The 21629-nt window shown below is 39.0% G+C and overlaps 1 protein-coding gene across 4 annotated transcripts in view; it reads right to left on the bottom strand.

The window, feature by feature from the left end:
* The window catches only part of SLC39A14 (solute carrier family 39 member 14), a 77601-nt gene that overhangs the window by 19658 nt on the left and 36314 nt on the right, over nucleotides 1–21629 (bottom strand). Inside the window, exon 1 of one of the 4 annotated variants that reach the window (XM_031950876.1) lies at nucleotides 2505–2562. The exons of the other annotated variants lie outside the window; for them this stretch is intronic. The gene's annotated coding sequence lies outside the window, so the exon portion shown is untranslated. Of the gene's footprint in view, nucleotides 1–2504; nucleotides 2563–21629 lie in introns of those variants that run through there. 4 annotated transcript variants of the gene reach the window in all.

The raw sequence follows: 21629 nt of genomic DNA, 5'->3' as shown, positions 1-21629 counted from the left end.
GTGTGACTTTGAAAAAGTCATTTCCCCCATTTGCCTCGGTTTCCTCATCTGTAAAATGAGCTGGAGAAGGAATTACAGCAAACCACTCTAGTATTTCTAGCTAGAAAACTCCAAATGGGGTCACGAAGAGCTGGACATGATTTGAAAAGGACTGAACAACAGTAACATTCCTTCTCTGTCTTAGAGTTTTTAAACTGGGGTATATACCTTTTAAAAATGCTTTCCCACAATAATTGGTTTCCTTTCTAATCCTCTCTATTTTATCTTATGCATTTTAAAACATTTTGAGAAGGGGTCCATAGTCTACGTCTGCCAAAGGGGTCCAACACACACATAAAAGTGTTAAGAATCTCTGCTCTGATCTCATCTAACCTATCAGCTCACATTAACCAAAAGAGATCCTATCATTTCTCCATCCCTGGACTTCATGCCCTTAGCAGAGTAAGAGGTCACCCAAAGTAAAGAGATTTCTGAAGCCTGCCCAGCAGGAACTATGGTCTTAATTCTGCCCTCCCCCTCCCCACCCCCAGAGCAGCCAGGAAGGGGAGCTAGAGATCTGGGTCTCCAGCTTCTGCTTGGGTCCTTCCTGGGGAAGGGAAGGGGGTACAGACAGAGTGAGGAAAGTAAGAACAAAACAGGCCTGAAAGGAGACAAGATTAGAACCAGCAGTTGTCTCGTGGTCATCAACCAATATTTACTGGCGCCCACTGTGTGCCTGCCTGTACAGGGGAAGGTTTGCAGAGAAAAGAAAGCGCGGTCACTGCCCTCGGGAGGCGAGAAAGGCACAGAAGCCGTAACTCATTTAGAAACACTGGGCCCCTTGAGAGAGAGCCCAAGTGCAGAGTGGGCTGGAGCCAGGCAGAGAGGAAGGAGGGAGGGGTGGCTTCCCCGTCTCCAGGCTGACTCCGGCATGTTGACAAAGCAGAGCCAGCCAGCGGTCCTCCTCCAGGCTTCTCTGGCCAGGGCTTCCAAAGCAAACCCAACCTCAAGGAGGAGGAAGCTTTCTGACTACAAGTGAGAGGACTGGCAAGAAAGAAAGGAAAGCATCGTCTCCATGACGTCTTTCCCTTGGTGTACAAACGGAAGAGGGCTGCTTCTCCTTTGGGAGCCCAAAGCACCATTCCAGGACGCTCTGCACCCCACTTATCCAATTCAGTTGTCGTCTGGATACTTCTACCCTCATAGAAGCTCCCACAAAAGTCTTCTCTTCTCCCATAGTCACCCCATCACTTCTCTTCTAGCAACTGCTGTAATCTCTGAGGTGGTTTTCCTGCCTCAAAGTTCTCTGCAGATCTAACCTTATCAATCCCCCACCCAATGGACTCTGGTACCTCCCTATCAGGCCAGCTGCATGGCTCAGTGGATGGAGAGCTGGGCTTGGAGTCAGTCCTTTCTCAGATACTCACTAGCAGCGTGACCCTAGGCAAGCCATTTAAGCTTGTATGTCCTGGATTCATCTGTAAAATGGGCCGGAGAAGGGAATAACAAATCACTTCGGTGTCTTTCCAAGAAGATCCCATGCACAGCTCACAGGGTCACAAAGATTTGGATGTATAACAATAACAATAACAACTTCCCTACCACCTCTAGGTTCAAATATATAAATTTCTCTATCATTTAGAGCTCTTCAACCCAGCCCCAACTTATCTTTTCAGCCCTATTAAAGATTACTCCACTGTGTAAACTCCACAGTCCAGCCTAATTGGCCTACATACACCACTTTCTATCTCTGTGGCTTTACATTTGGAGGGGAGGAAAAAATGTGAGAAGACTAGAAAGACAGGAAGGGGTCTGGTTGTGAAAGGCTTTAAATATCAAACAAAGGCCTTTACATATTTGATCCTAGAGTATGGATAATGGAGCCATCTGAGTTTATTAAGTAGGGAAAGAAGGAGAATATGATCCATACTTCAGGAAAGTCATTTTGGCAAGTATTAGAAGGCTATTACCAATCTAGGAATTTTATTTTATGGTGCCCCCCCCCCCACAAGTCACTAATCCAATTGTGGCATCACAGTATAAAGAGCAATTTGGAGAAGTAAGATTTTCATCAGGGACAGGTAACATTCTTGGGGTTCATTTTAGGGCCAGATGGACTGCAAATGAACCCAAATTATATCCAGGGACAAGAGAGTGCTATTCTTTAAAGTTAACAAGGCCTTGAAGAGTTTTTTTAAACTACAGCAGTTAAATCCAGGATGCTTAGATCTGAGCCTTGGCTCAGTTTTTTAGATGAGATGATGGAGGGAAGCAGAATGGTATGGGAGAAATAAAAACTGAAATACCCTAAGAAATATGAAGGGATGATTTCAGAGAGAGAAACTATTCATGGGGAATAGTATGAATGGATACAGAAGAAAGCAAGCAGACAAGAACAATTCACCCAATAACAGAATTATAAAGAAAAAAAAAACCCTTTAAGTACTGAAGAACTCTGAAAAATGAAATGTCCAATCCCAATTTCAGGAAAATAGTGATGAAAAAACCCTGCAAAAGTCACTTACCCTCTAATTATTTCAGGCCACTCTGTAGGACCTTAAACTGCAGGGAAGATGCTGACTTCCATAAAAGCTCCCTTATTAGGAAGTTCCCAAATCTGTGAAAACATGCTTCTGTCATCATCAATCTCTTTCCTATCCTCGTAAGAAAAAGCAAACAAGCAATTGGACAAAAAGCAAATAATTGTAAATAGGGATGAATAGCAAAAGACCCTGCAATTCAACTTTGAAATTCATGAAAACAATACAAGAAGCTTTCAAGAAAATTAAGTTAAGGGAACGGAATACTAACAAGGCACTAAATTCTATTCTTTCTTTAATTTCCATACACATTACTTTATGAATCATGTTGGGAGAGAAAAATCAGAGCAAAAGTGAAAAACCATAGAAGAGATTTAAAAAAAAAAAAAAGAAGTGAACATAGCATGCATTGATTTATATTCAGCCTCCTTAGTTCTTTTTCTGGATGTGATGGCATTTTCTCTCCAAAGTCTACTGGATCACAGTGGATTGAACCACTGTGAAGAACCAAGTCTTTCATTGTTGATCATCATATATTCTTGCTGTTATTGTGTACTGTGACTCTGCTTGTTTCGCTCAGCATCAGTTCATGTAAGTGTTTCCAGGCCTTCTAAAATCAGCTTGTTAATTTTTTTAATAGAGCAATAATATTCTATTATCTTCATATCCCACAATTATTCAATCATTCCTCAGTTGATGGGCATCTACTCATTTTCTAATTCTACCACAGAAAGAGCTGCTACAAACATTTTTGCACATGTGGGTCCTTCCCCTCCTTTTAGATTTCCTTGGGATACAAACCCAGTAAGGACAAGATCCCTGAAAGAGGTAGGGGTGGGGGAGTGTGTCTATGAGCAGATGCCAGAGTTACTGGCATCAAAATATTTGCCGTAAAGTTCTCAAGAGCTGTTCTTTCCTAGTGGGATGCTAACATTTCTATTTATCCTGGCCTGTTACTCAAACAAACAAACAAAAAAACCCTACAACCACCACCAAAATCTCCAAATCCAACAGAGGGCCTCCAGGCATTTACCTACCCTGAAAAAATACTTTGAGGCACTGTATAAAACCTCAGATTTGAAATCTGAATTCTTCAGCAGTTTCTTAATCCAGTTGGTAAGAAGTCTGTTCAATCTCCTTTGGTCATAGGAAAGCTAAGGTTTCATTTGTTAACTGATGAATTTCAAATCCTGGCATCTTTACTCAGCAGCATATCTACACGCCTCTTCTCCCAAAAGTCTGTTGTATTTCTAACCCTGGCTCGCTCCCATAATTCTCTGCTTTTGAGCTAGAAGTGAAGAAATCTTCAGGAACTTCATGCCCTGAATAAGAACCATGGGCAGTTCTCTATCAAAGGCTGGATATTTGAGTCTGGAATCATAGACGAGAAGGAATATGAAATTTGCAAGTGGCCTTTAAAATCTTTTCGTCAACAAGACAATACTATACGCAGCAACCTCAAACTTGTGGATGTGGCTCTTTTCAACAGTGAGGTGATTCTGTCCAGTTCCAATGGTCTTGTGATGAAGAGAGCTATCTGCACCCAGAGAGAGAATTGTGGATTCTGAATGTGGATCACAATACAGTCTTTTTACCTTTGTTATTTGCTTGTTTTTTGTTTTCTTATTTTTTCCCTTTTTGACCTTATTTTTCTTGTGCAGTATGATAATTGTGGAAATACGTATAGAAGAATTACACGTGTTTAACATATATTGAATTACTATCTAAGGGAGGGAGAAAAAATTTGGAACACAAAGTTTTGTGAGGGTGAATGTTGAAAACTGTATTTTGAAAATAAAAAGCTTAAAAAATTGGGAAAAATCGTTTGGTCCAACCCCTTTATTACATTATTACAACCATATTTACAGATATGGAAACAAAAAGACCAGCCCCACATCACAGACAGAACCAGTGGTGGAGCCAGGGAGACAATCTGAAATCTCAGATTTGGATGGGTTCATTTAGTCCAACCTAAACCTGAGCAAGGACTCCTTCTACAATATTCCCAACAAGTGATCATTCAATCTTTGCTTGAAAACCTCCAGTGAGGAGGATCAACATTTCCAAAGCCATCCCATTCCCATTCTGCATAGCTGTAATTGTTAGGAAATACTTCCTTATATTCCTAAAAATTTTCCTCTCCACAATTTAAATCCATCTCTCATAGACACGGTAGAACCCAAAGGAACAAGGGGAGGAAGCCACGTGATGCAGCATAATGACACAGCCTGGAGTCATGGGACCTGAATTCAATTCCCAATTCTACCACTAATTTTACAGATGAGGAAACTGAGACAAACAGGATTAAGTGAACATGCCCAGGGTCACAGAACCAGTAAGTGTCTGAGGGGGTATTTGGAACTTGGGAAGGTGAGTCGTCCTGACTCTAGGCTCGACATTCCATCCACTGTGACTCTCAGTTCACTTTGTCACCTAACTGCTGCCCCTCCTATCCATTTACCTACACCATTTCTGCACTGCCCATTCTCAAGCCCACAGTAACTGGGCTTCTGTTCCTGAGTCTACCTAAAGAGCTATTCTTAAATTCCCACTGTTACCATCCCAGGGTAGGTCTTCTCTACAAAAGCCTTTCAGCTCTTCTTCTCTTCCTCCAGCAAATCTCACCAGTCCTATCCCTACCCCCTCAAATAGCTACTTTCTTCCTTGAACCCACCCACCCTCTGCTGCAAGTGCTGAGGAGGGAAGAGTCACTGGGCAGAGAAAAACTAAGGGGGGAGGGTGATAAATGGGATAATCCAGACTGCTAATGGAGAAAAGGCAGTAATTTCCTCCCTTTCCCTTTCTTTGGAAGTCCATAGTTAGGAGTGATCATATGCTTGAAATGAAATCCAGTGCTTTCATTGATTAACGCTCCAGGCTCTTCAACTTTGGCTCATTCCTGAGATGCAATTCAATTCAAAAAAATTTTAAATACCTAGGAGGCCAAGGCCAAGTGGTAGGCTATGGGACTGAAGAAAGAAATGAAACAGTCTTTTCCTTAAAGAAGCTTACATTGTTCTGGAATACAATATGTAAAGAAATAATTATATGCAACATACTAACTTGAGAAACCAGAAAACATTGCTATGGCTAGGGGAATCAGAAAAGTCAAGCCAAGGATTCTAAGAGGCTGACAGACCTGACAAGTGAATTTCTGGCATAGGAAAGGCCTATGCAAAGTCATACAGATGATAGATAGAATGTATACAACTGTCAGATAAGGAGGAAAATCTATTTAATTCCCCAGCTCAAGAATTTACAATGGCATCTCAAGCCTCATCCTTAACTGGTATTCAAGGCCTGAGGTGATCTTTTACAGCTTTATCTTCCACCAGTTGTAGTTGTTCAGTCATGTCTGACTCTTTATGACCCCAAACGGGATTTTCTAGGCAAAGATCCTCCAGTGGTTTGCCATTTCCTTCTCCAGTTCATTTTATAGATGATGGGGTTCACTGACTTGCCCAGGGTCACACAGCTAAGTGTGAATAAGTGTCTGAAGCTGAATTTGAACACAAGAAGATTAATCTTCCTGACTCCAAATTTAATATTCTATTTACTGTGCTACCAGGACTCCAAAAAAGTTCCATTCTAATGCCTTCTCTTGCTTTCTCACTGGTTATCCCACAAGAGTGTAATCCCTGGCAGTGTCTACTATGCTCTAAGTCTAGAATTTTCCCATCTGGGGTATTTATATCCTAAGGATATGAGAAGCCTGGCAAAAAGGAAATGGGGAATATGAGAAATAATTATATTATAATTTTTAATTAATCTTTTTTATTTCTTATGAGCAAAATATAGTAAATGTTAGAATTTATTTATATTAAATACCAGTTCCTAAGGTTTTTCTTATGGGTATATACATGTCAAAATTTAGACTTTGTTTTCTTTCACATTAAATAGGGGGTATTAGAAGGTCTATAGAAAACCAAGAGTTAGAGAGACCAAAAAAAAAAAAATCTTGTATGGATTTGGGAATCCGTACAAGAAAGGCTCCAGTGACATAAGACTTCTGCTACTTAAGAACAAGCTTTATTGAATGTAGAGAAGTTCCTTACCACAGATCAGCAAGCATATGATAAGTTCTTTAGCTATGGCCATTCATGAAACAAAGAAAAACAGGGAAAAAAACTTCCTTAGCCTTGTATTCTTTTTATTCTGCTGTGATGGTGACAGAAGCAGAAATGGGGAAAGACAGTACCAACAATCATATAATTTGTGAACTGTGTGACAATTTTATCATTTTGAAGAGCAATTAGAAGCCAATAATAAAAGGTATTAAACTGTGAATACCTTTTGTCACATCAACAATTACTAGGTCTGTTTCCCCAAGGAAGAAAGAGAGAAAGAATACACATATATAAAAATATTTATAGTAACTCTTTTTGTGGTGGCAAAGAATTGGAACCTGAGTGGGTGCTATCAATTGGGGAATCATTGAACAAGTTATGGTATAAGAATAAAGGAATACTATTGTGCTATAAAAAATAAAGAACAAGATAAGTTTCAGAGATCCCTGGGAAGATTTGTATGAATTGATGTAAAGTGAAATGAACAGAATAAGAACAATTATTACATTAACATTAATAGTGTAAAGATAGTCAATTATGAAATGAAAGACTTAATAACTCAATAACTAAACATTAATAACTTAATGACCCACCACAATTCCAAGGTCTCATGATGAAATATTTCTAGCTAGAGAGCTGACGGACTCATTACAGGTCAAAGCATGTTTTCTTTTTCTTTCTATTTTTTTTTTTTGACATGGCTAATACAAGAATTTATTTTTCACAACTATACATATATTTTTTAAATGGCCCAATGCTCTCATTTTATTTTTACTTTTTATTATAGCTTTTTATGTACAAGATATATGCATGGGTAATTTTTCAGCATTAACAGTTGAAAATCCTTTTGTTCCAACTTTTTTCCTCCTCTCCCCCACCCCTTCCCCCAGATGGCAGGTTGACCAATACATGTTAAATATGTTAAAGTATAAGTTAAATACAATATATGTATACATGTCCAAACATTTATTTTGCTGTACAAAAAGAGTCGGACTTTGAAATAGTGTACAATTAGCCTGTGAAGAAACTCAAAAATACAGGTGGACAAAAAAAGAGAGATTGGGAATTCTATGTAGTGGTTCATAGTCATCTCCCAGAGTTCTTTCTCTGGGTGTAGCTAGTTCAGTTCATTACTGCTCTGTTGGAACTATTTGGTTCATCTCATTGCTGAAGAGGCCCACATCCATCAGAATTGATCATCATATAGTGTTGTTGTTGAAGTATATAAGGATCTCCTGGCCCTGCTTGTTTCACTTAGCATCAGTTCGTGTAAGTCTCTCCAGGCCTTTCTGAAATCATCCTGCTGGTCATTTCTTGCCGAACAATAATAATTCCATAATTTATATACCACAATTTATTCAGCCATTCTCCAACTGCTGAGCATCTACTCAGTTTTCAGTTTCTGGCCACCACAAACAGGACTGCCACAAACATTCTTGCACATACAGGTCCCTTTTCCTTCTTTAAAATCTCTTTGGGATATAAGCTCAGTAGTAACACTGCTGGGTCAAAGGGTATGCCCAGTTTGAACTATATATATTTATAATGAATGAGTCTTGTTGAGAGAGAGATTAGAGGAGGGAAAGGAAGATAATTCAAAATTGAAAATGAAATAAAACTAATTTTAAAAAAGATTAAAAAACAAAATGAGCACTATTGGCATATAATGTGATGATTTACTTAATAATTTCAGTAAAAGTATTTGGTTATCGCAGGACCAGGAGATCATTATATACTTCAACAACAATACTAGATGATGACCAGTTCTGATGGATCAGGCCATCCTCAGCAACGAGATCAACCAAATCATTTCCAATGGAGCAGTAATGAACTGAACTAGCTTATGCCCAGAAAAAGAACTCTGGGAGATGACTAAAAACCATTACATTGAATTCCCAATCCCTATATTTATGCACACCTGCATTTTTGATTTCCTTCACAAGCTAATTGTACAATAATTCAGAGCCTGATTCTTTTTGTACAGCAAAATAATGTTTTGGTCATGTATACTTATTGTGTATCTAAGTTATATTTTAATATATTTAACATCTACTGGTCATCCTGCCATCTAGGGGAGGGGGTGGGGGGGGGGTAAGAGGTGAAAAATTGGAACAAGAGGTTTGGCAATTGTTAATGCTGTAAAGTTACCCATGTATATATCCTGTAAATAAAAGGCTATTAAATTAAAAAAAAAAAAAAAGTATTTGGTTATCAAATAAACCTGCAAAAATCACACCACTACTCCCAAAGGAATCACATGGCTTTCATCTATAATGTCTAAATTGTTGGTCACCTAAATGTAATAAATAACTGAGTTCAATGAGCTGCCATAGTACAAAAAGAACTAAAGAATAACAAACTGACATCTTTACCATAAATGAAGCATGAAGCTCTTCCCTGCCTTCCCCTTATCCACAGTTGCTAGTCCCTATCCCTAGATTACCTTCTATCTCATCTGTACCTATTTTGTATGTATCTAGTTATCTTCATGTTGTTTACTCCTTAGAATTTAAGCTCCTTTAATCATGCTGGCCTTTCTTTCTATCTTTATACAATGCCTGGCATATAATAGATACTTAATAAATGTTGATCAACTGATATAAGGAGGCTGTAACTAGATTAGGAGTTTCTAACTTGGGGTATATGAGCCCATTTTCTAAATATTTTGTCAACTGAACTTTGATGTTAACTGGTTTCCTTTGTAATCTTACATATTTTATCTGAAGAATTTAAAAACGATATTCTGAGAGGGTACTCAAGAGGCTTCATCACCAGACTGCTGTAAGGGTCCAAGATACACAATAAGGATAAGAATCCCAGATCAAGATGTAACTCACAGATTTCCCATAGGAAAAGCAAAATGCATGTGTTAGAGTAGGTTTTATTAAAAACCTACAAAACATTAAAATAAACATCACTTCATAGATCATTCAATCATCTTATGAAGAAACTGACAAAACACTCCAAATTAAATCAACATATACTTTAATAATAGGTGACTTCAATATAATGATAGGCACACTAGAGGGAGCAGTGAAAATTATGCTGGAGAATACAGCTGAGGATTTAGAAAGAAAAGAAATCAATGTGGATGCCTCATTCCTTTATGTTGTGAATATTTTCTTCAATAAAGTTGCAAGGTATCTGGTCATGAAAAACACCCAACATTAGAAAAAATTAAAATGACTCTATTTTGACAAAAAATGATTGTTTATCCATGTGGGAGTGATTTCCCAAATCATCTGTCAATGTACAAGCAGAATGTCAACTTGTTAGAAGGAAGATCTAAATCGTTAGATTTAGGGAAAAGGTTAAAGAGAAGAATAGACCATGGTGTTAAAAATAACTTAAATTTGGACTAATATTTAAATAAGCCACTGATATTGAAAAAAAGATGAAGGAAAATGTACTGACTCAGACTAACAAAATTTCCTATACAACTTTTACCGATATAAATGAATAGAGCCTAGAAACCACCTCACCCAGTACCTGTAAACATGATGTCGTCTTTCTACATGGAAAGGAATAACAGCCAAGAGTAACACTGGATTATAACACAAATTCACTCACGAAATCTTTCAGAGAAGGATGGTGGAAACCCAAGAGCAGCATCACCTCATAAACACAGCAAAGTGTGGTAGAAAGGAAAACAAATTTGTAGAAAGCTTGGCATGAAACCCAACTAGCTCATTCCAAGAGCACTAAAGAGGAAGAATGGCAGACAATGAATGGAAAAGATCTGTAAACACTGATTTTTCTCTGTCAAGAAAAACAGAACCATATCTGGACTCTAATATTAAATTCCCCATTGCTTTCCAGAATTGTTGGACTAATTTCAATTCCACCAACAGTGAGTGTACTAAGTGAATACCACATATTTTCTCACAGACCCTTTCAACATTTAGTATTTTCCTTTTTTGTTATTTCTGTCAAATCTGATAGGTGTGAAGAGGAACTTCAAACATGCTTTACTATATATTTCTCTAATCATTAGCAACTTAGAGCATTTTTTCCCCAGAGGATTGTTAATTGATTTGTATCTCTTTGGAATTTGCTATTCCTCTGATTATTTATCTAGAGGAGAGCTGTTTGCCTTATAAATTTGAATCAATTCCTTATATAGTTTAGGATGAGACTCATCAGAGAAGCCTGTTGCAAAGATTTTCCCCCGTTACTTTGCTTACCTTCTAAGTCTTACTACATTAGATTTATTTGTACAGAAACTTACATTTTATGAAATTAAAACTGTCTGTCCTATCTTGTGTGATCCTCTTTATCATTTATTCATGAACTTTTCTTTATAACTCTAAAAATTAATTTCTTCCTCACACCTCTAATTTGTTTGTGATGTGACTTTTTACATCTAAGTTACGTACAGAATAACTATTGACCCATCCATGTGGCTATTTTCTCAATTTTACAGTCTTTTTGAAAATGATCTCGAGATCATCTTTCCGGAAAATAGGGTAAGAGAACAAAAGCTTTTATAAACAGTATTCTGTAGCAGACCACAGTTTTACATTCTCATAATTGATACAAAGATACAGGGAATATATCATCCCATTGCATTTGTGCCAATTTTTTAAAGAAAACATTTGGTTCAGTAGAGAAAAATGAAGCCTGGATGCTCTATCATCAGCATTTCAAATTCAACACATCCAAGACAACTCATAAACTTTGCCCCTAACCTGACACTTCTGTTCTTTTGCCATCCTCCCAAGAACCCAAGTTCCACAGCACTGGCATCATCTCTGATTCTTTTCTCTATTTCAACTCTCCTTTGACAATTCAATCTTTTGCTGAATCTTGTGGATTCTGTCTTCACAGCATGTCTTGTTCTCTCCACTCATACAGCCACCATTGTACTGTAGGCACTCATCGACTCTCACGTGAACTATTTTAACAATTTCCTAAGTATTCTCCCTGCTCATAATCTCTTCTCTCTTCAGTCTATCCAAACACACAGATCTGACCATGTCAAAACCCTGCTAAAATTTTTCTGGGGTTAAAAACAAACTCTTTTGCCTGGCATTTAAAGCCATCTAAAATCTGACACCTACCAACTTGCCTGCACTATTTCATATTATTCTCTTCATATCCTCTACCTTCTAAAATAGAGATGTCAAACATGTAGGCCACAACATTCCCAAGTGCATTCAGAACTAGATTAAAATGCAGGTGAGAAATATTCTACCAAATAAATTTGAAAAAACAATGAAATGTAGATAATATTACATTTTTAATTGGGCAGCAAGATAGTTAAAAGAGTGCCAGGTCTGAAGTCAGGAAGACCTGAGTTCAAATCCAGTCTCAGACACTAGCTGTGTGACTCTGGGCAAATCATTTAATCTCTGTCTACCTCAATTTTCTCATCTGTAAAATAGAGATAATAGCACATACTTCCTAGTGTTGATGATCAATGATCAATTGAGATAATCATAGTGAAAGACTGAGCACAGTGGCTGGCACAAAGTTGGTGCTATTTAAATATTAGTTATTGTTGCTACCACTTATATGTGACCCACATCTTTCTACACAGATTAGCAGCCCCATTTTGATTTGAGTTGGACTACTGTTCTAGAAAACTAGCTGTACAGCATCTCTTATATCCCAAAGAGATCATAAAAAAGGGAAAGAGACCCACATATGCAAAAATGTTTCTGCCAGCCCCTCTTTGTAGTGGCAAGAAACTGGAAACTGAGTGGATGCTCATCACTTGGAGAATGGCTGAATAAGTTGTGGTACATGACTGTTATGGAAAATTGTTCTATAAGAAATGATCAGTAGGATGACTTCAGAGAGGCCTAGAGAGACTTACATGAACTGATGCTGGGTAAAATGAGCAGACCCAAGAGATCATTGTACATGGCAAAAAGAAGATTATATAATGATCAATTCTGATGGACGTGGCTCTTTCCAACAATGAATGATTCAGACCAGTTCTAACAGACTTGTGATGGAGAGACCCATCGGCACCCAGACTGTGAGGACTGAATGTGGATCACAACATAGTGTTTTCATCCTTTTCTTTTTGCTGTTGTTTGCTTGTTTTTTGTTTTCTTTCTCATTTTTTCCCATTTTGATCTGATTTTTCTTGTGCAGCAAGATAATTGTGGAAATATGTACAGAAAAATTGCACATGTTTAACTTATATTGGATTACTTGCTGTCTAAGGAGGGAGTGGGGGATGGGAGGGAAAAAATTTGGAACACAAGGTTTTCTAAGGGTGAATGTTGAAAGTTATCTTTGCATATATTTTGAAAAGAAAAAGCTAAAAAAGTAAAAAAAGAAAAAGAAAAGAAAATTAGTTGTAACTGGAGTCCACAAAGCCCAAGGATAAGGGATTCCTTCTTAACTGGTAGAGATCAATGTCCAGAGCCTGAGGGAGGGACTGAGTGGAATTGGGAAGAAGGGAAAAGTTCTAGTTGATCCCACCATTCTCTCTTGAGTTTTCTCCAAATTTTGAGTCCTCTTCAGTTTTTCTTAGACTCACTAATTCTCTTTAGACTTTGGGAATTCCAGCTTCTGGCTTCCAGAGAGCAGATGGAAGATGACAGCCCCATTCAGGTGGCTGAAGGAAAAACCTCTGTGAAGAAGCTGAGATAAGAAGAGCTGGTGGTCTCCATCATGTCTCTGTCCCCAGCTTGCTACAGTCAAGACGTCAGGGAACTTCCCCTTCCTTGGATGAGATCTGAGACTCTCTCTCTAGTGAACCGAGTTTCCTTCCTCACAATGATAGGCCTCCTCTACTTGATACTGTCAGACATGTATTCTGCTATGTATACTTTCTATGATTTCTATTTTGCTATAGATTTGTATGAACAGGTTTCTTTGGTAATTGCTATGTGTGTATGTTCATTTTGGAACTGGTTTTTGGTAGCAAGGGAGTCAAATCTTGGCTATAAAGCTTGTGTCCTCTATTTTCTCTAATAATGAAACAGTGACCAAAATTAGCTACATCCTTTAGGCTAGTATTTAAGGGAGAAGACAGATATAGTTCTAGTCCAGTAGCCCCTGTGCTCGGAGGGGAGCAGAGTGGTCAAGCATCTGTCTTTGACTTCCTTCTTTCCCTCTTGGCCGGGGTCAGTCTCCCTTAGAGAAAAATGGAAGGGAGAAGAAGCCAGAGATGCCTATTCTGCTCTCTTGGAGTCTGTACAACACCCCGATGCTACCTGAGGGGACAGCCCCTTGTTTCTTGTCTGGGCGTTGAACAAATGCTTGTTGACTTGACACAGAAGGGTCGTAACATCAAAGGGTCCTTCTGTGACAAAACCCCAGCAGCTACAGAATGATGAAGCCAGTCTAGTGCGAGAGATCATAGCATCTCAGGTAGTGAGAGCTAGGAGTGAGTCACCGCCTTCCGATTGAGCTCACTCTGGAGAGTGACAGGAGCACAGGGAAGGCCAGACTTATATCTCAGGGGTGGAAGTGAGGGATGTCGGTGATTAGAGAACAGATAATAAAATGACTGCTATTTATTATAGTTCCCTTATATTATAGGGGGGGTGTGAGTGTGTGTGTAAGAGAGAGAGAGAGAGAGAGAGAGAGAGTCACATACACAGACACAGAGAAAGAAAGAGAGGGAGAGACAGAGAGACAGAGACAAAGAGACAGAGAGAGACAGACAGACAGACACAGAAAGAGACAGAGAGAGAGAGAGAGAGAGAGAGAGAGAGAGAGAGAGAGAGAGAGAGAAAGAAAGAAAGAAACAGACAGACAGACACTCTGGCTGGTCAAGATTCAGAAGGGAAGTGGAATAGGAATTTGCTGGTAAATATTTAGCAATTGATTCTCCAAAAAACAAAATGTATGCAGGACACACTTAAGTTTAATCTGCATTACTAACAATGCTTTCTTAAGTGGAAACAATCAACAAGCCAATAAATCAATCCCTGATATAGAACATTTGCTGATTCCAAGGTACGAATGTTTACACTGAGAATTTCATGATCCGTGAGCTATGATGAACTGTGAGCTACCTAGCTGGCTTCAGCATGAGCCTGATGTGGGAGGTTTAAGAGCAAAAGAATATGTACCCCACCCCCCCAAGTTCTAGATATCCACAGGTATATTCAGCAATGATATACATAGTAATTACCTAATATAAATGTTTGCAGAACTGAATTGAGCAGCTATCCAGTAGAAACAATAGAATTCATTTCCATTAATTCTTATTCCTAACTAGGCCCCCCACCTTCAGTACCAAATGGTTGCCCATTAAAATAGGATCTACATTCTAGTCAGTCTTAAAGGCTTAGCATTATTCTAATGTTCCTGGGGGTGGGAAGGATGCTGGAATGCTTGCCTAGGAGGGCTCTTGACAGCATTAACACCAGTTAATTCCTTATTAATTTTAAAAAAATGTATTATACACTGTTACATGTAAAACGATTTATTTACATTTGTTTTTAAAGCTATGAGTTTCAGATTCTCTCTCTTCTTCCTCTCCTCTTCCTTTCCGCCATAGAGAAGGCACATATGAAATTATGCAGAACCACTAGTTAATTCCTAAACTAGATTTTCACACTCAAATAGGCAATATGCTACAGACAACAGTAAATATTATCTTTGAATTACTAGGAAGTGCTTTATCACTTAGTCTCCATGATGGAGTATAAATGAGGCACCTTTAGGAAGAGAGAAGGGTGAAAGTCCTTATTTTTTTTAAAAAGGAAGAAATAAACTTTATAAACGATAGAGCCAATTGAGACCAAACAAGATGGTAGAGGAATAGGAAGCAATACAACTCAGCTCTGCCACCAACTACTCCACTAGATCTAAAACAAATATCAAAACAACTTTTGACTGGGAAATCCAAGAGGAAAAAACCTCATTTTTCTATCCCAAGTCATCATATGGAGACTGACATAGAAGTTTGGGGACATGAAGGGTACAGTCAGGAGCAGATTCTAAGAAGCATTCAAATGCAAGGACTAAGGGAGAGCTTGCCTATGGATGTGCACTAAGGCAAAAAGAAATCCCAGATATGGCAAAAAGACCTCCTCTAGTACAAGGAGCAGGAACAGATGCCAACTAGCAACTATCACTCACACCTCAGAGATCCAGTGCATCCTGAAAAGGGGATCTGTATCTAAAGGTGGAGGGCTAGGGTAAATAGCTGTCAGTGGAGGGCCAGCACAAGGAGAAATAAAGGAGCTATGTACCTAGACTGTGCTCTGTGTGGCTCTGACTGGCAGAATAGACGGGGCCTGAGATCCAGCTCTCAGAACTATAAGGTCTATAGCAGAAAAAACAGAGCAGGAAGCCCAGGTGGAAAGGGAGACAGCAGTGCTAAATCACCCCAAATCTGTGGAGCTCTCCAGGTGGCTGGAGGGGACAGAGTCCAGCAGTTCCAGAATACTGGAACTCCAATCAAGGTTTGTGTTTGGGTCTCAGACCCAAATCTAGATTAGGAAATTTGCAGTACTCAGACTATTATTAAGATGACTTTGGACATACTGAAAGCTTGCTGGTATCTAGACTAAGCTATCCCTCCTCTGTTTCTCAAATAACAAAGCACCTATTCCCTAAGAAGAGAAGAGAACCCAAGGGGAACCCAAGAAAACAAAAAACAGGACTAAGTACAGCCATCCCCTTTAAAAGTGTATAAATTATGGCCTTTATATAAAGTCAAAACTCAGGAAATAAGACTAGAAGAATAAGAAAACAAATCAAAGAAAGAATTCTACCATAAGATGTTCTTATTGGGACTGGAGGTTTAGGACATAAACCCTAAAGAAGAGAATAAATGCAAAACTACTTTAAGCAAAGCCCTGGACTCAGTTCAATTAGAATTCCTGAAGAAGGATTTTTAAGTGTTAAAAATTGTTTTATAAATGAAGTATTAGAGAAAAGAATGGGAAAAGAAATGAGAGCTATGGAAGAAAGAACTAGAAAGATAATTATTAACAACTTGGTACACAAAGCATAAAAACTTACTTAAACAACAGTTTGTTTAAAAGTTAAATTGGATCAAATGAAGTTAATAACACTATGAAACAACAAGAAGTACTAAAACATAGTCAAACTCTAGGGCAGTGAACTTGACTTCAAATCCTGAGAAAATTATAAAGCATATCATTAAAAAGATGATTAATGAACATCAAAAAAAAAAAGTAATAGCAAATTCCTAGTATAGCTTTTTCAGTAGTGATTCTGGACTAAATTATTTCCTTTTGTGAATGAAAGATTACTAAACAAGTTGAACACAGGATTACTATAGTCATAATTAACCTAAATTTTAGGAAAGTGATAAAGTATCTCATACTATTCTTGTGAGGAAAATGGAGAAATGGGGGCTAGACAAAAAACAATTAGAAGGATTCAGCACTGTTTGAATATCAAAAAATCAATTATTGCTCCAAAGTCAGCTTAGAAGAAGGTGCTCCAGAGTTCCTGTGTTATTTAATAATTAAAAAAATAATTTGTATAAAAGCATAAATGGTATGTTTATCAAATCTGCAGCTGACAGAAAGATGGTAAGCAAAGCTAACAAACTAGCTGATGTCTGTATGCAAAGGGAACTTTATAGGCTAAAGACTATTGGGCTGAATCTGAAAAAAAGAAAATTTATTAGGGATAAATGTCAACACTTGGATTAAAAAAATCAACTTCAAAAATATAAAGTTGAAGAGCCACAGTTAGCAGAATGTCTGAAAATAATCTACGATATATTGCAAGCATTCTAGAAGACAATCCTAAAAATGTCCAACTATGATGATAATAATAGCTAACATTTATTATATATGGAACTTAGTATGTGCCAGGCACTGTCCTAAATGTGTTACAATTATTATCTCATTTGATCCTCATAGCATAAATACTGAAGTTGGGACTGATTTTTATTTTTGCTTTTGATCTCTAGAATCTAACACAGTGCCTTGTAAGATTGGAATAGGATATAACCAGGCTCCATTGAGTACCCTTTTTTTTTTAAACCACTTAAAGCTAACACTTATTTAGTATTTAAAAGTTTGCAAAAAACTTTCCATGTTGTAATAATAATAGCATTTATAGAGACCTTTAAGTTTTATAAAAGATAGGTGTATGTGTGTGTGTATATATATATGCATATCATATATGCATATATATATGCACACATATTTGAATTTGGTTAATACAATAACTCTGTGAAGTGGGTTCTACTATTAATCAACATTTTACAGAAGGAAATTAATATTTTTGAGTTCAGGAAATGCTGACTTCATATCTAGTGTTCTTACCTACTATACTCTCTAATTAATTTCAGTATCAGTTAAAAAATAATAATGACACAATATAATATAACATGACCAGCTGGGTGATATGGCAGACAGAGTGTGGGGCTTGGAATCAGAAGGATCCGAGTCAAATGTTACCTCAGACATTTCCTAGCTGTGTGGCTCTGGGCAAATCACTTCATTGTGTTTGCCTCAATTCCACAACTATAAAGTGAAGTGAAGAAGAAATGACAAATTGTTCCAGTGTCTTTGCCAAGAAAGCCCCCAATGGGGTCACAAAAAGCCAGATATACTCAAACATCATGATAATACAAAAAAAAATTCTAACATAGAAAAGGTAGAAGAAAAAGGCTGAGATATCTGAAAGAGAAATCGCTTATAGCTTTGGGTGGCGTGGGGGAGAAAAAACAGGAGAAATGTCAAGGAGGAAGAAGGTACAGGGAACAATATGAGCAGAGATAATAGGGCGGAGACTATCCCAGCTGGAATCCGGAAGGAAGGTAAAATATCAAAGGAAGACGTTGGAGAGGGACCCTGAAAGCCAAGCTGTACAATATACATTCTGTCCCGCAGGTTAAAGGAATGATGGGAGAATTGTGAGCAGGGGAAGAAAGATGTCCCCAGAGCTGACTTCTAAGGTAGAAGACAGGAAGAGATGGGATGCAGGGAAGCCATTTAGAGAGCTATTAAAATGGTCTGGGCAAGAGAGAAGGAGGGTGCAAGCCAGAGTAGTGAAAAGGGAGAATAAGCAGAATTAGAACAGACAGGACGTGACACCTGATGTGACAGTTGGAGCAGGGTACAGTAGTGGTTAGAACCCAAGTTCTAATATGGCCTCAGACCATGACTAGCTGCTTGACTCTAGACAAGTCACTAAACTTCTGTTTGCCTCGGTTTCCTCATTTGTAAAATGAGATTAATAACTCACCTCCTAGGGTTGTTATAAGGATCCAATGTGTCTGGCACACAGGTGGCTCTATATAAATACTAGTCATCATTATTATTGTGGGAGGAGACTAAAAGATTTTAAGCCTACATGAATCAGTCTCCTTTTTTCCCCCTCAGCATCAGAGTATACACTGCCATGATAAATCAGTTTATTTTCTCTTGAATAATTTTCTGGGAAATGGAGTTTATTTTAATCTCTCTAATAAGATGGTATTTTAGATGATTAAAAGATACAGAGGAGACCTCCAGAGAAGTGCTTATTATGCCTTGGGAAAGAAGAAGTTACCTAGTCTCTGCTGGGAATTAAAAAACCTGGATTCTAGCCCATTCCTTGACTCCTGGCTTGCTTCTTGTCCAGTAATGAGCCTGCTTTCTAGTCCCCAATTTATGAAATTCAGTGAGGTGGGGGTAAATGGAATCATACCTAGAGGCCCCAGGTGAAGATTCAGGACAAGCCAGTGGAAGAGAAGTGAAAGAAGGAGATGATCCAAAGGGAAATAGTGAAAAGGAATCGGGATGCTGGAGTTGCTGGCCCGTTTTCTGACCTTGGAGCACAGGGTATTTTTAGTCACTCAGTGTTCCTGCTTTAAATGCTCCTTTAATTGTCCTGGTTGCTGAAAAGGAAAGTGAAAAACTCCAGACCATACAAGCAGTTTTCCAGAAATCTTCACTGCTCATGGAAACTATGAGTTTCAGTCTCTAAATCGCATGGCTAACAGCCCTTTACCTGCCAACCACACACAAGTGATGGGGGAAGAGGAGCAGGCAGAAAAAAGGATGCAGAAAGCCAAGCCAGAGCTCCAGTTTGGCCAGCCAGGACTGTTAGCCAGTCCAGGGGCTTTCCGAGGCCACAAGATGGGGAGTTGGAGAGAACCAGCCTTGTAGGCACACAATTTAGAGGGACAGGGAAAAGGAGAAAAGGGAGAGAAGCACTAGGGGAGGGAAGAAAGAAAATTCTGCCTTGGATACATCTTGCTACCTGAAAAGTGAGCAAGCTCTTAGAGGATCAGCATCAAAAAAGTCAAGGGCTGGGCCTGGGGAGAGGAGAGAAAGAATCATTTTCCTTCAGCTTTGTTGGTCCAAGACCAGGAAAATGCAGAAAACAAACTAAGCTTCACAACAAACTCACAGCCTAGAGTGGAAACCTTCACAAAGCCTGGGGGTGGTCCTGCCTAGTCTCCCTCCCTCTAGAGAGTTTGCGCATGGTGGGCTTGGCTGTTCTTCCCCTTCCCACTTAATTCACCATGATCTGAGCAATTGCCAGCTTCTTTTCACCAGTGAATAGTTTTGTTGGCTCCCCTCAGTGGAAGCCAACAAGTACATGCCTACCACGAACCAATGCATGGGTATACATGGATGGGGGGAAATAGTCCCTGCTCTCAAGGAGCTGAATCATCAGTTTCAGACTTCCAATAAAAAAATAGCCACTGGTTGATTAAGCTTTCTGTTCCTAGAGAGCTCTCTGAAGGCAGAAACTTTATTTCATTTTTTAACCTATGTATCAATCAACAGACACTAATTATGGGCCCTCTATGTGCCATGAGGGTGGCTAGATGGGCACAGTGGATCAGAGTGCCAGGTCTGGAGTCAGGAGTACTCATCTCCCTGAGTTCAAATCTGCCCTCAGACACTCAATAGCTATGTAACTGGACTAACTACTTAACCCTGACTGTCTCAGTTTCCTCATCTGTAAAATGTGCTAGAGAAGAAAATGGCCAAACAGCCTGGTGTCTTTGCCAAGAAAACCCCAAGTAGGGTCAGGAAGATTCTGCCACACACCTGAATGACAATAAAATGTGTTAGACATTGTGCTGAGCACCCGAGCTAGAAAGAAAGGCAAAAACGGTTCCTGTCCTTAGGAGCTCACATTCCAGTGGGAGAGGACAACATACAAACAACTTGGAACAAACAAGATGGCACCCGAAAGGAACAGAAATGATCCCAGAGAATTTAGGTCTGGGAAAGACTTAAGGAAGCCAGGTAAGCTAGGAAGCGGGGAGATGAAGTGGGAGGAAATTCCAGGCTGGTTGTCACATCTTGTGTTTTGACTTTGACAGCATCTCTCGTGTATACTCATACTCTGGGCTCACACAGCTGACATCCTCACACAGGCCCTCCTCAGCCCCGGCTGTTGTAACAGACTTCTTCCAGTCAGTCACCTTGTCTCAAGTCTCTCCCTGCTCTATTTCATGATCCCTATAGGCAAAGTGGTCCTTCTAAAGCTCAGCGGCACCATGTAATAAACTCCAGCAGCTCCCTCTTACTTCTAGGATCAACTATAAAAGTGCTCTGCTGGCATTTAAAGTCCTTTATAACTTGTCCCTTCCTACCTTTCCAGTCATCTTAGACCTAGATTCCCTTTACAAACTAGTGCCAGAGACACTGCTCTCTATCTGCTGCTCCTCCCCCATAATACTCTGTATTCTAACTCCATGAATTTGTCCTGGCTATCCCCATTCCTGCTACTCTCTCCCTCCTCACCTCCACCTTTTCACCTTTCTAGTTTCCTCCAAGGTGCAGCTCCAGTTCCACATTCTGCAGGTTTTTCCAGATTCCCCACACTGCTAGGGCCTTCTCTCTGAGATTAACCTCCATTTACTCCTTATTATATAGATAATTCCTTGCATATTGTCTCCCTCACTAGAATGTGAGTTCTTTGAGGGCAGAGATAGGAGGCTTCTTGGAGAAGATAAGATTGTAGCTGGGAATTGAAGAAACTCCAATGGGACTTAAATGCTTGCTGACTTGGCCCAGGATACTAGAAGGCAGAGGTGAGCAAGGCAAGAATTCCAACCATGACGAACAGCCAGTGAAATTAGATCCTAAACTCTGAGTCTGATGGTCTAGAGAGTTTCAATGACTTAATATTTTATTAT

The sequence above is a fragment of the Sarcophilus harrisii genome, chromosome 2, assembly GCF_902635505.1.
Source record: "Sarcophilus harrisii chromosome 2, mSarHar1.11, whole genome shotgun sequence".
NCBI classification, from domain to species: domain Eukaryota; kingdom Metazoa; phylum Chordata; class Mammalia; order Dasyuromorphia; family Dasyuridae; genus Sarcophilus; species Sarcophilus harrisii.
This window is presented reverse-complemented; position numbering and strand designations above follow the sequence as displayed.